This window comes from Neomonachus schauinslandi, chromosome X (assembly GCF_002201575.2).
Source record: "Neomonachus schauinslandi chromosome X, ASM220157v2, whole genome shotgun sequence".
In the NCBI taxonomy this organism is placed as follows: Eukaryota; Metazoa; Chordata; class Mammalia; order Carnivora; family Phocidae; genus Neomonachus; species Neomonachus schauinslandi.
Window position 1 is genome coordinate 32,488,630 of NC_058419.1, and position 17,736 is coordinate 32,506,365.

Here is a 17,736-nt window from a genome sequence, read left to right on the forward strand (position 1 = left end):
CTCATTGGTTGCCCGTAAAACACATTCCGTCTAAAAAAATTTTTTTTAATAAAATGCTACTATCAGTTTGGATATCATCTTAGCTATTTCTTATCGAGTAAAACATACATTTTCCATAGAATCCCACAATTTCAATCCTAGGTAAATACCTAAGTTAAAAGAATCCCTGTCTTCTCACAAAACGTATGTTCAGCCAATTTCTGTTGGTGCTTTAATATTTGTATGGGGGAATGAGGAGTTGGAACTTCCTCTTCTGCTATTTTGCTACTGGTGTGTTTGCCATAATTTAAAAATCAACTCTACTATGATAAAATTTCACAGCAGCTTTATTCATAATTGCCAAAAATTGGGGGAAAAGCCAAACATTTCTCACCAAATTGTGAATGTGTAAACAAATTGAGGTGTATTTGTCCAATGGAATAGTACTAAGTGATAAAAAGGAAGGAATTACTGATACATTTAATTAAATGGATGTATCTCAGAAATATTATGCTGTACGACAGTAACTATACATGAAGCATATATAATGTATGATTAACTTTATATGAAATTTTAGAAGAAGCCAATTGAATCTATAGTGACAGAAAACATATCAGTACTTGTCTGGGGCTAGAGTTGTTGGGGGAATTGACTGAAAAGATTTAAGATGAAACTGTTAGAGTGATGGAAATGTTTTCCATATTGAGTGTAATAGCAGTTATATAGATATATACATTTGTCAAATTCATATGAAAATAGACACATGTAGGGCGCCTGGGTGGCTCAGATGGTTAAGCGTCTGCCTTCGGCTCGGGTCATGATCTCGGGGTCCTGGGATCGAGTCCCGCATCGGGCTCCCTGCTCCTTGGGAGCCTGCTTCTCCCTCTGCCTTTCTCTCTCGCTCTGTCTCTCATGAATTAAAAAAAAAAAAATCTTTAAAAAAAAAAAAAAAGAAGAAAATAGACACATGTAAATTATATCCCAATAAAGTGAATATAATTGGATATATCATAAATATCACAAATCATTAGGGAAATGTAAATGAACACCATAGCCTACCAATTAAAGTGATGTATCTGTCAGAGTCCTCTAAGAAAACAGGACCTATAGGATATATAGGAGTGACTGAGCAATTGATTTAAAGGAACTGGCTCACAAGACTGTAAAGACTGTCAAGTTCACAGACTTCAAGGTGGGCCAACAGAATGGAGATCCAGGGAAGAGTGGATGTTGCAATTGGGATCCAAAAGCATTCTGCTGCAGAATTCCCTCTTCTTGGAAGGAGATCAGTCTGTTTCTATTAAGATCTTCCAGTGATTAGATGAGGCCCACCTGCATCATGATGGGTAATCTAATTTATTCAACGCCTACTGGTTTAAATTTTAATATCATCTAAAAAAAATACCTCCAAAGAAACATAAAGAATCATGTTTGACCAGATATCTGGGTACTGTGGCCTAGACAAATTGACACATAAAATCAACCATCACAGATGGCTGTTATTAAAAAAATAATAATAACATGTTGACTAGGATGTGGAGAAATAAGAAAGCTTGCAATTATTTGTTGAAATGTAAACTAATGCAGTCATTGTGGAAAACAGCATGGTGGCCCTTCAAAAAAACAGAAACATAGAATTACCTCATGATGTAGCAAGTCCCCTTCTAGGAATATGTCCAAAGCAACCAAAGGCATGGACTCACAGAGACATTTGTGCTAGTGAAAAGAACCAGACTCAAAAGTCCATAGATTGTATAATTCCATTTACATGAAATGTCCAGGGGAGGCAAACCCAAGGAGACATAAAGCATATTGGTCACTGCTTAGGCCTGGGAGAGAGAGGGAGGGGGTTAGAAGGTGATGACGAATGGATATGGGATTATTTTCTTGGGTAAATAAAAGTGTACTAAAATTGATTGTGGCAATGGTGACACAACTCTGTGCCCATAGTAAAAACTATTGAATTGTACACTTTTTTTAAGATTTTATTTTTAAGTAATCACTACACCCAATGTGGGGCTGGAACTCACAACCCCGAGATCAAGAGCTGCATGCTTTACTGACTGAGCCAGCCAGGCACCCCGAATTATACACTTTATATGAGTGAATTGTATAGTATGTGAATTGTATTTCAATAAAGATGTTTAAAAAATAATAATATGGCACCTATGCTTGAAGTATTAAAAGATATCTAAGAACATTATGGTGACAGTTATAAAACTATTGAAAATAATGATCCCTTCTGCCCTAACTCTTGGAGGAGACACGGGAAGTCACCAGGGAAAGCTGCCAGAGAACAAAAGACCCCAAAAAACAGTTTTCACTGAGCCCATTCCCCCCACCCACAGGGAGCAGGGCAACTCCGCCCAAACAGGGTTGTCTGAGTAACTGCATGACATTCCCCTCCCCCAGAAGACAGGTTGGGAGAACAAGAGGCCAACAATCCTAAGGTCCCTATGAAACAGGTGCATCTTGCTTGGGTTGTGGTCAATAATTTGGGCTCTGTACATTCCCTCAACCACCCCTCAACAGAATGACTAGGAGGGGGAACCCCCAAAATAGGAAAGACTCGGAGACTGTGACTTCTGCCACAGATTTACAAATGGATACAGATATAACCAAGATGTCAGAGATGGAATTCAGGGTAGCGGTTGTGAAGACAATAGCTAGAATGGAGAAATCGATTAATGGCAACATAGAGTCTCTAAGGGCAGAAATGAAAGCTGAACAGGCAGAACTTAAAAATGCTATCAATGAGATCTAATCTAATCTAGATAATCTACAGCTAGGGTAAGCAAGGCAGAACGAATTAGTGATCTAAGAGACCAGCGGATAGAAAAGAAGGATAAAGAGGAGGCCAGGGAGAAACAACTCAAAATCCATGAAAATAGAATCAGAGAAATAAGTGACACCATGAAGCTTTCCAATGTCAGAATTATTGGGATCCCTGAGGGAGTGGAGAGAGAGAGAGGACTAGAAGATATATTTGAGCAAATCGTAGCTGAGAACTTCCATAATCTGGGGAATGAAACAAACATTTGTGTCTTAGAGGCAGAGAGGCCCCCTCCCAAGAACAAGGAAAACAGGCCAACACCCTGGCATGTAATAGTAAAACCTGCAAATCTTAGAACCAAGGAAACCATCTTAAGGGCAGTTAGGGGGAAGAGATTCCTTATGTACAGAGGGAGGAATATCGGAATAATGTCAGACCTATCCACAGAGACCTGGAAAGCCAGAAAGGGCTGGCAAGACATATTCAGGGTACTGAATGAAAAGAACATGCAGCCAAGAATACTTTATCCAGCAAGGCTGTCATTGAGAATGGATGGAGAGATGCAGAGCTTCCAAGACTGGCAGAAACTGAAAGAATATGTGACCACTAAGACGGCCCTGCAAGAATTATTAAGGAGGGTTCTATAAAAGGAGAAAGCCCCCAAGAGTGATATAGAACAGAAATTTACAGAGACAATTTATAGAAACAAGGACTTCACAGGCAACATGATGACAATAAATTCATATCTTTCAATAATCACTCTCAACGTGAACGGCCTAAATGCTCCCATAAAATGGCACAGGGTTGCAGATTGGATAAAAAGACAGGACCATCCATATGCTGTCTACAAGAGACTCATTTTGAACCTCAAGATACATCCAGACTGAAAGTGAAAGGTTAGAGATCCATCTTCCATGCCAATGGACCTCAAAAGAAAGCTGGGGTAGCAATTCTTACATCAGACAAATTAGATTTTAAGCTAAAGACTGAGTTAAAGATACAGAAGGACACTCTATCATTCTTAAAGGGTCTCTCCAACAAGAAGATCTAACACTTGTAAATATCTATGGCCCCAACATGGGAGCAGCCATCTACATAAGCCAACTGTTAACCAAAATAAAGAGTCATACTGACGGGCGCCTGGGTGGCTCAGTTGGTTAAGCGACTGCCTTCGGCTCAGGTCATGATCCTGGAGTCCCGGGATCGAGTCCCGCATCGGGCTCCTTGCTCAGCGAGGAGTCTGCTTCTCCCTCTGACCCTCCCCCCTCTCATGTGCTGTTTCTCTCTCATTCTCTCTGTCTCAAATAAATAAATAAAATCTTTAAAAAAAAAAAAAAAAAAAAAAAAAAAGAGTCATACTGAAAATAATACGTTAATTTAAGAGACCTCAATACTCTACTCTCAGCAATGGACAGATGATCTAAGCAGAAAATCAACAAAGAAATAAGAGCTTTGAATGACACATTGGACCAGATGGACCTCATAGGTATATACAGAACATTCCACCCTAAAACAACAGAATACTCATTCTTCTCGAGCACACATGGAACTTTCTCCAGAATAGACCACATACTGGGTCACAAATCAGATCTCAACCGATACCAAAAGGCTGAGATTATTCCCTGCATATTCTCAGACCATAATGCTTTAAAACTGGCACTCAAGCACAAGAAAAAATTTCACAGAAATTCAAACACGTGGAAGCTAAAGACCACTCTGCTCAAGAATGTTTGGGTCAACCAGGAAATCAAAGAAGAACTTAAACATTTCATGGAAACCACTGAGGATGAAAACACATTGGTCCAAAACCTATGGGATACTGCAAAGGCAGTCCTAAGGGGGAAATACATAGCCATCAAAGCCTCACTCAAAAAAATAGAAAAATCCCGAATTCACCAACTAACTCTACACCTTAAAGAACTAGAGAAAAAGCAACAAACGATGCCTAAGCCACACAATCGAAGAGAAATAATTAAGATTAGAGCAGAGATCAATGAATTAGAAACCTGAAACCAGTAGATCAGATCAACAAAACTAGAAGCTGGTTCTTTGAAAGAATTAACAAGATCGATAAACCACTGGCCAGACTTATCCAAAAGAAAAGAGAAAGGACCCAAATTAATAAAATTATGAATGAAAGGGGAGAGATCACGATTAACACCAAGGAAATAGAAACAATTATTAGAAATTATTATCAACAACTATATGCCAATAAATTAAGCAACCTGGAAGAAATGGAGGCTTTCCTGGAAACCTATAAGCTGCCAAGACAGAAACAGGAAGAAATTGACAACCTTAATAGGCCAATAACCAGTAACGAGATTGAAGCAGTGATCAAAAACCTCCCAAAAAACAAGAGTCCAGGGCCTGATGGATTCCCTGGGGAATTCTACCAAACATTCAAAGAAGAAATAGAAACTATTCTCCTGAAGCTGTTTCAAAAAATAGAAACAGAAAGAAAGCTTCCAGACTCATTCTTTGAGACCAGCATTACCTTAATCCCCAAACCAGGCAAAAACCCCATCAAAAAGGAGAACTTCAGACCGATATCCCTGATGAATATGGATTCCAAAATCCTCAACAAAATCCTAGCTAATAGGATCCAACAATACATTAAAAGGATCATCCACCACGACCAAGTGGGATTTATCCCCGGGATGCAAGGGTGATTCAACATTCGAAAATAAATCAATGTGATAGAACACATTAATAAGAGGAGAAAGAAGAACCATATGGTCCTCTCAATTGATGCAGAAAAAGCATTTGACAAAATACAGCATCCTTTCCTGATTAAAACTCTTCAGAGTATAGGGATAGACAGAACATTCCACAAGTCCATAAAATCCATCTATGAAAAACCCACAGCGAATATCATCCTCAATGGGGAAAAGCTGAGAGCCTTTCCCTTAAGATCAGGAACACGTCAAGGATGCCCACTCTCACCACTATTGTTCAACATAGTACTAGAAGTCCTAGCAACAGCAATCAGACAACAAAAAGAAATAAAACTATTCAAATTGGCAAAGAAGAAGTCAAACTCTCTCTTTTCGCAGATGACATGCTACTTTCTGTGGAAAACCCAAAAGACTCCACCCCCAAATTACTAGAACTCATCCAGCAATTCAGTAATGTGGCAGGATACAAAATCAATGCACAGAAATCAGTTGCTTTCTTATACACTAACAATGCAACTGTAGAAAGAGAAATTAGAGAAATGATTCCATTTACAATAGCACCAAAAACCATAAGATACCCCGGAATAAACCTAACCAAAGAGGTAAAGATCTATACTCTAGGAACTACAGAACACTCATGAAAGAAATTGAAGAAGACACAAAAAGATAGAAAAACATTCCATGCTCATGGATCAGAAGAATAAACGTTGTTAAAATGTCTATGCTACCCAGAGCAATCTATACCTTCAATGCCATCCCGATCAAAATTCCAATGCCATTTTTCAAAGTGCTGGAACAAACAATCCTAAAATTTGTATGGAATCAGAAAAGACTCTGAACCGCCAAGGAAATGTTGAAAAAGAAAAACAAAGCTGGGGGCATCATGTTGCCTGATTTCAAGCTATATTACAAAGCCGTGATCACCAAGACAGCATGGTACTGGCACAAAAACAGACATATAGACCAATGGAACAGAATAGAGAGCCCAGATATGGACCCTCAACTCTGGTCGAATAATCTTCGACAAAGCAGGAAGAAATATGCAATGGGAAAAAGACAGTCACTTCAATAAATCGTGCTGGGAAAATTGGACAGCTATATCCAGAAGAATGAAACTCGACCATTCTCTAACACCATACACAAAGATAAACTCAAAGTGGATGAAAGACCTCAATGTGAGACAGGAGTCCATCAAAATCCTAGAGGAGAACATAGGCAGTAACCTCTTTGACATCGGCCACACCAACTTCTTTCAAGATACATCTCCAAAGGCTAGTGAAGAAAAGCAAAAATGAACTTTTGGGACTTCATCAAGATAAAAAGCTTCTGCACAGCAAAGGAAACAGTGAACAAAACAAAGAGGCAACCCACAGAATGGGAGAAGATATTTGCAAATGACACTATAGATAAAGGGCTGATTTCCAAGATCTATAAAGAACTTCTCAAACTCAACACCCTAAAAATACATAATCAAGTCAAAGAATGGGCAGAAGACATGAACAGACACTTCTCATAGAAGACATACAAATGGCTAACAGACACATGAAGAAATGTTCATCATCATTAGCCATCAGGAAAATTCAAATCAAAACCACATTGAGATACCACCTTACACTAGTTAGAATGGCAAAAACGGACACGGAAAGAAACAACAAATGTTGGAGAGGTTGTGGAGAAAGGGGAACCCTCTTACACTGTTGGTGGGAATGCAAGTTGGTACAGCCACTTTGGAAAACAGTGTGGAGGTTCCTCAAAAAATTAAAAATAGAGCTACCCTATGACCCAGCAATTGCACTCCTGGGTATTTACCCCAAAGACACAAGGTAGTGAAAAGAAGGGCCATATGCACCCCAGTGCTCATAACAGCAATGTCCGCAATAGCCAAACTGTGGAAAGAGCCAAGATGCCCTTCAACAGATAAATGGATAAAGAAGATGTGGTCCATATATACAATGGAATACTACTCAGCCATCAGAAAGGATGAATACCCAACTTTTACAGGAACATGGATGGGAATGGAGGAGATTATGCTAAGTGAAACAAGTCAAGCAGAGAAAGTCAATTATCACATGGTTTCACTTCTTTGTGGAACATAAGAAATAGCATGGAGGACATTAGGAGAAGGAAGGGAAAAATGAAGGGGGGGAAATCGGAGGGGGAGACAAACCATGAGAGACTATGGACTCTGAGAAACAATCTGAGGGTTTTAGAGGGGAGGGGGGTGGGGGGATGGGTTAGCCCGGTGATGGGTATTAAGGAGGGCACGTACTGCATGGAGCACTGGGTGTTATATGAAAACAATGAATCATGGAACACTACATCAAAAATAAATGATGTAGGGGTGCCTGGGTGGCTCAGTCAGTTAAGCGGCTGCCTTCGGCTCAGGTCATGATCCCAGAGTCCTGGGATCAAGTCTCACATCGGGCTCCCTGCTCGGCGGGAAGCCTGCTTCTTCCTCTCCCACTCCCCCTGCTTGTGTTCCTTCTCTTGCTGTGTGTCTCTTTGTCAAATAAATAAATTAAATATTTAAAAAAAACTAATGATGTATTGTATAGTGACTAACATAACATAATAAAATAAAATTTAAAAAAGAAAATAACTAAGGATGACATAAATAAATGGTAAAATTAATTTTGTTCTTGTGTAGGAAAACCAATACAAAATGTTACTGCTTCCAATATTCATCCATAGATTCAATGCATTCCAATCAAAATGACAGCGTTTTTCTTAGAACGTAAGAACATGATTTTGGAGTGAAGATACTATTGAAGAAGAAAAATGAAAATACTTCGGCTTTATCTCAAAGTTTTATATAAGATAAAGAAATTGAGACAATGTGGTGCTGGATCAGGGCTACATAAGTAGATCAGTGGATCACAATGGAAGGAAGGAAGGAACGAAGGAAAGAGGGAGGGAGAGAAGGAAGGAAGGAGGAAAGGAGGTAGAGGATAGATGACAATTGGATGATAGATCGATATGTTACAAAGCTGCCATTGTAAGTAAATAGAAAGGGAAAGATCATTCAGTAAGTGATGAAATAGTGCTGGGGGAAATGTTTATCCATTTTAGATACAAAATATAATTGTATATTCAATTGAAATGCAAAAGCCAAATGCCACACACAACAATAAATTCATGGTAGATTAAATACTTAAATGTGAAAATCAAAACTTTCTTAGAAGAATGTATGGAAGAATACCCTTATGATCTTAGGTAAGAATGGATTTCTTTATAAATATACAAGATACAAATTCCATAAAGGAAAAGACAGATGCATTTGATTATGTTAAAATTAAGAGATTCTGTTCATCAAAAGCACTATATATTTAAAGACAAGTAAAAAATTAAATGAAGATATTTACAACACATTTAACTGTCAAAGTCCTGATAGACACAATAAATAACCCCTATGACTCAATATAGAAAACCAGAGATGGGAGGAGGGCGGAGCAAGATGGCGGAGGAGTAGGAGACCTGGATTTCGTCTCCTCTCAGGAATTCAGCTGGATGGGGATCAAACCATTCTGAACACCTACAAACTCAACAGGAGATTGAAGAAAGGAAAAGCAACAACTCTCTGAACAGAGAAGCGACCACTTCCTGGAAGGTAGGACGTGCGGAGAAGTGAATCCGAGGCGATATTCGGGAGGATAGACGGCGGGGGAGGGGCCTCCGGTGGCCGCTTCTGGCAAGTGATAGAGCCGCGGAGCACAAAATCGGAACTTTTAAAAGTCTGCTCCGCCGAGGGACGTCACTCTGGTGGCTAAGCGGGGGGGTGGAACCCTCGCGGGACAGTGTGGTCTCAGGACCCACGGGTCACAGAAAGACCGGGGGTGCCTGAGTGTGGCAGAGATCCCAGGTATCGGAGCAGGGAAGCCAGCTGCAGAGGCGGAGCCCAGGCGCGGGCTCTCAGCTCGGGGTTTCCATAAACCGTGATCCGGGGCACAGTCGGGCCCCTGCTCCTCCAGCAGGGACCCAACAAGCGGCAGATCCGGGGAGACTCCCCTTCCTCCCCCGGGAGGAGCCGCGCGGGAGTGCACCGCAGGGATCTGCTGGGTTTGGAGACTCCACCCGGGGTCGGGTGCCAGAGATAGAAACGCGCGGTCACAGGCCGGGTGAGCACGGAGTGCGGCTGGCGACTGGGGAGACGGGGGTGACTGACGGCTTTTCTCTGGGGGCTCACTGAGAAGCGGGGCCCTGAGTTCTCGGCTCCTCCGGGGCGGAGATTGGGAGGCCGCCATTTTCATTCTCTGCCTCCAAAGCTGTACGGAAAGCTCGCAGGGAACAAAAGCCCCAGAGAGCAAACCCGAGCAGATTACTTAGCTGGGAGGGGGCAAGGGCGGGGCAATTCCGCCTCCGGCAGAGACATTTGGAAACCACGGCAACAGGCCCCTCCCCAGAAGATCAGCGAGAACAGCCAGCCAAGACCAAGTTTACCGATCAATGAGAACGGCAGAACTCCAGCGCTAGGGGAATACTGCACATAGAATCCATGGCTTTTTTACCATGATTCTTTAGTCTTTCAAAGTTAATTTTTTTTTAACTGTCTTTTTTTCTTTTTTTTCTTTTTGAATTTTTCTTTTTCCTTTTTCAACCAACATCTTATCAATCCCTTTTTTTAAAAAAACATTTTTATTTTTCATTTTTAGAGTCATATTCTATCCCTTCATAGTAGTTACCCGTATTTTTGGCTTATATATATAGTTGTTCTCTCTTTAAAATTTTGAGATAGTTTCTTCTAACAGATTAAAATATACCCTAAATCTCTAGTATATGGTGTTTTCTATTCCCCTGCCTGATCACATCCTCTCCCTTTTTTTTTCTTTTTTTAAATCCTCTTCTTTCTTTTTTCAAACAACTTCTTATCAATTCCTTTTATAAAATTTTTTATAATTTCCATCTTTACAGTCATATTCCATCCTTTCATCATATCAACCCTTATTTTTGTACATATATAAGTTTTTCTTTCTTTAAAATTTTGGGAGGCACTTTCTTCTAAAAGACCAAAATACACCCCAAATCTAGTGTGTGGCACTGATCTATATACCAGCCTGATCATATTTGATCACATTCTGTTTTTGTTGTTGTTGTTTTGTTTTGTTTTGTTTGTTTTTGTTTTTATATTTATCTTTTTCTTTTTCTTTTTTTTCTTTCTCTTTTTTCTCTCTTTCCCTTTCTTTTCCCACTGCTTCAGGTCTTTTCTGATTTGTTTAGAGTATATTTTCTGGGGACATTGTTACTCTGCTAGCATTTTGTTCTCTCATTAATCTATTCTCCTCTGCACAAAATGACAAGACAGAAAAAATCACCTCAACAAAAAGAACAAGAGGTAGTACCAACTGCCAGGGACCTACTCAATACGGACATTAGTACGATGTCAGATCTAGAGTTCAGAATTATCACTTTAAAGATACTAGCTGGGCTTGAAAAAAATATGGAAGTTATTAGAGAAACCCTTTCTGGAGAAGTAAAAGAACTAAAATCCAACCAAGTAGAAATCAAAAAGGCTATTAATGAGGTGCAATCAAAAATGGGGGCGCTAACTGCTAGGATAAATGAGGCAGAAGAGAGAATCAGTAATATAGAAGATGAAATGATGGAAAATAAAGAAGCTGAGAAAAAGAGAGATAAACAACTACTGGATCACAAGGGCAGAATTCGAGAGATAAGCGATACCATAAGACGAAACAACATTAGAATAATTGGGATCCCAGAAGAAGAAGAAAGAGAGACAGGGGCAGAAGGTATAATGGAGCAAATTATAGCAGAGAACTTCCCTAATTTGGGGAAGGAAACAGGCATGAAAATCCAGGAAGCACAGAGAACCCCTCTCAAAATCAATAAAAATAGGTCAACACCCCGACATCTAATAGTAAAACTTACGAGTCTCACAGACAAAGAGAAAATCCTGAAAGCAGCTCGGGAGAAGAGATATGTAACCTACAAGGGTAGAAACATTAGATTGGCAACAGACCTATCCACAGAGACCCGGCAGGCCAGAAAGGACTGGCAGGATATATTCAGAGCACTAAATGAGAAAAATATGCAGCCAAGAATACTATATCCAGCTAGGCTGTCATTGAAAATTGAAGGAGAGATAAAAAGCTTCCAGGACAAACAAAAACTAAAGGAATTTGCAAACACAAAACCAGCCCTACAAGAAATCTTGAAAGGGGTCCTCTAAGCAAAGAGAGACCCTAAAAGCAACATAGACCAGAAAGGAACACAGACAATATACGGTAACAGTCACCTTACAGGCAATACAATGGCACTAAATTCCTATCTTTCAATAGTTACCCTGAATGTAAATGGGCTAAATGCCCCAATCAAAAGACACAGGCTATCAGACTGGATTAAAACACAAGACCCATCGATATGCTGTCTGCAAGAGACTCCTTTTAGAACCAAAGACACCCCCAGATTGAAAGTGAGGGGGTGGAAAACCATTTACCATGCTAATGGACACCAAAAGAAAGCTGGGGTGGCAATCCTTATATCAGACAAATTAGATTTTAAACCAAAGACTGTAATAAGAGATGAGGAAGGACATTATATCCTACTTAAAGGATCTATCCAACAAGAAGATCTAACAATTGTAAATATCTATGCCCCTAACATGGGAGCAGCCAATTATATAAGCCAATTAATAACAAAAGCAAAGAAACACATCGACAACATACAATAATAGTGGGGGACTTTAACACCCCCCTCACTGAAATGGACAGATCGTCTAAGCAAAAGATCAACAAGGAAATAAAGACTTTAAATGTCACACTGGACCAAATGGGCTTCACAGACATATTCAGAACATTCCACCCCAAAGCAACAGAATACACATTCTTCTCTAGTGCCCATGGAATATTCTCCAGAATAGATCACATCCTAGGTCATAAATCAGGTCTCAAGCGGTACCAAAAGATTGGGATCATTCCCTGCCTATTTTCAGACCACAATGCTTTGAAACTAGAACTCAATCACAAGAGGAAAGTCAGAAAGAACTCAAATACATGGAGGCTAAAGAGCATCCTACTGGAGAATGAATGGGTCAACCAGGAAATTAAAGAAGAATTAAAAAAATACATGGAAACCAATGAAAATGAAAACACAACTATTCAAAATCTTTGGGATGCAGCAAAGGCAGTCCTAAGAGGAAAGTATATAGCAATACAAGCCTTTCTCAAGAAGCAAGAAAGGTCTCAAGTACACAACCTAACCCTACACCTAAAGGAGCTGGAGAAAGAACAGCAAATAAAGCCTAAACCCAGCAGGAGAAGAGAAATCATAAAGATCAGAGCAGAAATCAATGAAATAGAAACTAAAAGAACAGTAGAACAGATCAACGAAACTAGGAGCTGGTTCTTTGAAAGAATTAACAAGATTGATAAACCCCTGGCCAGACTTATCAAAAAGAGAAGAGAAATGACCCAAATCAACAAAATCATGAATGAAAGAGGAGAGATCACAACCAACACCAAAGAAATACAAACAATTATAAGAACATATTATGAGCAACTCTATGCCAGCAAATTCGATAACCTGGAAGAAATGGAGGCATTCCTAGAGATGTATCAACTACCAAAACTGAACCAGGATGAAATAGAAAACCTGAACAGACCTATAACCACTAAGGAAATTGAAGCAGTCATCAAAAATCTCCCAAAACACAAAAGCCCAGGGCCAGATGGCTTCCCAGGGGAATTCTACCAAACATTTCAAGAAGAATTAATACCTAGTCTTCTGAAACTGTTCCAAAAAATAGAAATGGAAGGAAAACTTCCAAACTCATTTTATGAGGCCAGCATTACCTTGATCCCAAAACCAGACAAAGACCCCATCAAAATGGAGAATTACAGACCAATATCCCTGATGAACATGGATGCAAAAATTCTCACCAAAATACTAGCCAATAGGATCCAACAGTACATTAAAAGGATTATTCACCACGACCAAGTGGGATTTATCCCTGGGCTGCAAGGTTGGTTCAACATCCGCAAATCAATCAATGTGGTACAATACATTAACAAAAGAAAGAACAAGAATCATATGATCCTCTCAATAGATGCAGAAAAAGCTTTTGACAAAGGACAGCATCCTTTCTTGATCAAAACTCTTCAGAGTATAGGGATAGAGGTTACATACCTCAATATCATAAAAGCCATCTATGAAAAACCTACAGTGAATATCATTCTCAATGGGGAAAAACTGAGAGGTTTCCCCCTAAGGTCAGGAACGCGGCAGGGATGTTCACTATCACCACTGCTATTCAACATAGTATTGGAAGTCCTAGCCACAGCAATCAGACAACAAAAAGAAATCAAAGGCATCCAAATTGGCAAAGAAGAAGTCAAACTCTCACTCTTTGCAGATGATATGATACTTTATGTGGAAAACCCAAAAGACTCCACCCCAAAACTGCTAGAACTCATACAGGAATTCAGTAAAGTGGCAGGATATAAAATCAATGCACAGAAGTCAGTGGCATTCCTATACACCAACAACAAGACAGAAGAAAGAGAAATTAAGGAGTCGATCCCATTTACAATTGCACCCAAAACCATAAGATACCTAGGAATAAATCTAACCAAAGAGACAAAGGATCTTTACTCAGAAAACTATAAAATCCTCATGAAAGAAATTGAGGAAGACACAAAGAAATGGAAAAACGTTCCATGCTCATGGATTGGAAGAACAAATATTGTGAAGATGTCAATGCTACCTAGAGCAATCTACACATTCAATGCAATCCCCATCAATATACCATCCACTTTTTTCAAAGAAATGGAACAAATAACCCTAAAATTTGTATGGAACCAGAAAAGACCCCGCATAGCCAGAGGAATGTTGAAAAAGAAAAGCAAAGCCGGCGGCATCACAATTTCGGACTTCCAGCTCTATTACAAAGCTGTCATCATCAAGACAGCATGGTACTGGCACAAAAACAGACACATAGATCAATGGAACAGAATAGAGAGCCCAGAAATGGACCCTCAACTCTATGGTCAACTCATCTTTGACAAAGCAGGAAAGAATGTCCAATGGAACAAAGACAGTCTCTTCAACAAATGGTGTTGGGAAAATTGGATAGCCACATGCAGAAGAATGAAACTGGACCATTTCCTTACACCACACACAAAAATAGACTCCAAATGGTTGAAAGACCTCAATTGGAGACAGGAGTCCATCAAAATCCTAAAGGAGAACACAGGCAGCAACCTCTTTGACCTCAGCCTCAGCAACTTCTTCCTAGAAACATCGCCAAAGGCAAGGGAAGCAAGGGCAAAAATGAACTATTGAGACTTCATCAAGATAAAAAGCTTTTGCAAAGCAAAGGAAACAGTCAACAAAACCAAAAGACAACCGACAGAATGGGAGAAGATATTTGCAAATGACATATCAGATAAAGGGCTAGTATCCAAAATCTATAAAGAACTCATCAAACTTAACACCCAAAGAACAAAGAATCCAATCAAGAAATGGGCAGAAGACATGAACAGACATTTTTCCAAAGAAGACATCCAAATGGCCAACAGACACATGAAAAAGTGCTCAATATCGCTCGGCATCAGGGAAATCCAAATCAAAACCTCAATGAGATACCACCTCACACCAGTCAGAATGGCTAAAATTAACAAGTCAGGAAATGACAGATGTTGGCGGGGATGCGGAGAAAGGGGAACCCTCCTACACTGTTGGTGGGAATGCAAGCTGGTGCAGCCACTCTGGAAAACTGTATGGAGGTTCCTCAAAAAGTTGAAAATAGAGCTACCATATGATCCAGCAATTGCACTACTGGGTATTTACCCCAAAGATACAAAAGTAGGGATCCGAAGGGGTACGTGCACCCCGATGTTTATAGCAGCAATGTCCACAATAGCCAAACTGTGGAAAGAGCCAAGATGTCCATCGACAGATGAATGGATAAAGAAGATGTGGTATATATATATACAATGGAATATTATGCAGCCATCAAAAGGAATGAGATCTTGCCATTTGCAACGACGTGGATAGAACTGGAGGGTATTATGTTGAGTGAAATAAGTCAAACAGAGAAAGACATGTATCATATGATCTCACTGATATGAGGAATTCTTAATTGTAGGAAACAAACTGAGGGTTGCTGGAGTGGGGGGTGGGGTGGGAGGGATGGGGTGACTGGGTGATAGACACTGGGGTGGGTATGTGCTCTGGTAAGCGCTGTGAATTGTGCAAGACTGTTGAATCTCAGATCTGTACCTCTGAAACAAATAATGCAATATATGTTAAGAAAAAAAAAAAGAAGAAAAAGGTAGCGGGACGGGAAGAATGAAGCGGGGGAAATCGGAGGGGTAGACGAATCATGAGAGACGATGGACTCTGAAAAACAAACAGGGTTCTAGAGGGGAGGGGGGTGGGAGGATGGGTTAGCCTGGTGGTGGGTATTGAGGAGGGCACATTCTGCATGGAGCACTGGGTGTTATGCACAAACAATGAATCATGGAACACTTCATCTAAAACTAATGATATAATGTATGGGGATTAACATAAGAATAAAAAAATAGAAAGAAAGAAAGAAAAAGAAAGAAAGAAAGAAAGAAAGAAAGAAAGAAAGAAAGAAAGAAAGAAAGAAAGAAAGAAAGAAAGAAAGAAAGAGAAAGGAAGGAAGGAAGGAAGGAAGGAAGGAAAGAAAGACAGAAAGAAAGACAGACAGACAGACAGAAAGAAAGAAAGAAAGAAAGAAAGAAAGAAAGAAAGAAAGAAAACCAGAGATGACCCAACACAAAAAAATGGACTAACTCCACGAATAGAATTTCACATAAAACAAAGCTCAAAAATTATAGTAACATATGCTAATTTTCATTAGTGATCAAGGAATTGAGAACTAAAGGCAAATGTCTTCCAAGATATGAAGTGATGGGAACTCTTACATACTATTGTTCGGATTCAAAATGGGAAAACCACTTTGGAAAATGATTTGGCATTATCTGGAAAATTCAAAAATGCACATACCTAAGAACCCCCCTTTCATGCACACACCATAGAAAACTTCTTGCACCTGAGTGTCAGAAGACATGGACAGCATTCTTTATTTAACCATTCTCTACAAAAGCCAGAGACAAAAAGCCACCCAAATGTACATCAGCAGGAGAATGGATAAATTATGGTATATTCTATAGGAATAAAAAAGAAAGCAACTCTGGCAGGACTCATAAACATGGTTGATTTCAGGTTCATAATGTTGAGTGAAAAGACCAAGTCATAGACAAGTGCATATCGTCTGTTACTGTTTGTAAGCTCAAAAGTAAATAATATTTGTTAATGATATGTTCTATGCATGGAAGTGTGCTAATCACAAGGCACGCTTCTTCCCAATTAGCACTGGGAGCTGTGTTTTCAAGAATCCGCCTCCCTGTATAATTCTGCATTTGAGTTGGTCATTGGGAAGGCAGAAGTTTGTGGGAGTGAGATATAGTGGTAGACAGAGAAGCTTAGAGGGCCCTACCTTGTCCTTCTCTTCTGTTCCTTTGCCAGTGCATCTTTCTGATGAATGGCCTTACCTCAGTGGCAGGCTCCATAGACGTCTCCATTAAATCTTTCATGGTATGAACATGGCAGCCACACATGCTCCATTTCTCAAACGTCCCCATGTTCTCTGACATTCCTATTAGTGATTCGGGTGGATGTCAGATCGGATTGCCACCATAAACCAGGTATTGCCACTGTATTCGTCTGCTAAAGCAGCCATAACAAAATAACACAGACTGGGTGGCTTACACAACAGACATTTATTTTCTTACTGTTCAGTCCATAACACCCATAGTACATGTCGTGGTCCTGTTTTCCTGACATGTCTACACATATAATCACACTATAATAAGAAGCAACGAAATTATAAACACACAAATAAGAATAGTAGTTACTCTGGGTAGAAATATTTCATTTAGTACCTCTTTTTTTTTAAGATTTATTTATTTATTTGAGAGAGAGAGAGTGGGGGGGGGGGGTAGGAACAGAGGGAGAGGGAGAGAGAGAATTCCAAGCAGGCTCCAAGCCCAGTGCAGAGCCCTATGTGGGGCCCGATCCCATGACCCCGAGATCATGAAGTGAGCCGAACTCAAGATTAAGACACTCAACAAACTGAGCCATCCGCATGCCCTCATTAATACCTCTTTAGCAAAACTCCATTTCCTGGATGCTCTTTGCTCAAAAAAACTGTTCAGTTAATATTTTCCTCTGTGACCTTGGAAGCATCTTAAACCATTGCTAACTCATCAGTTTTCTTCCCTTTCACTCTCTTCAAAACTGTCCCTTCATTTCCCTTTCTAACTTCTC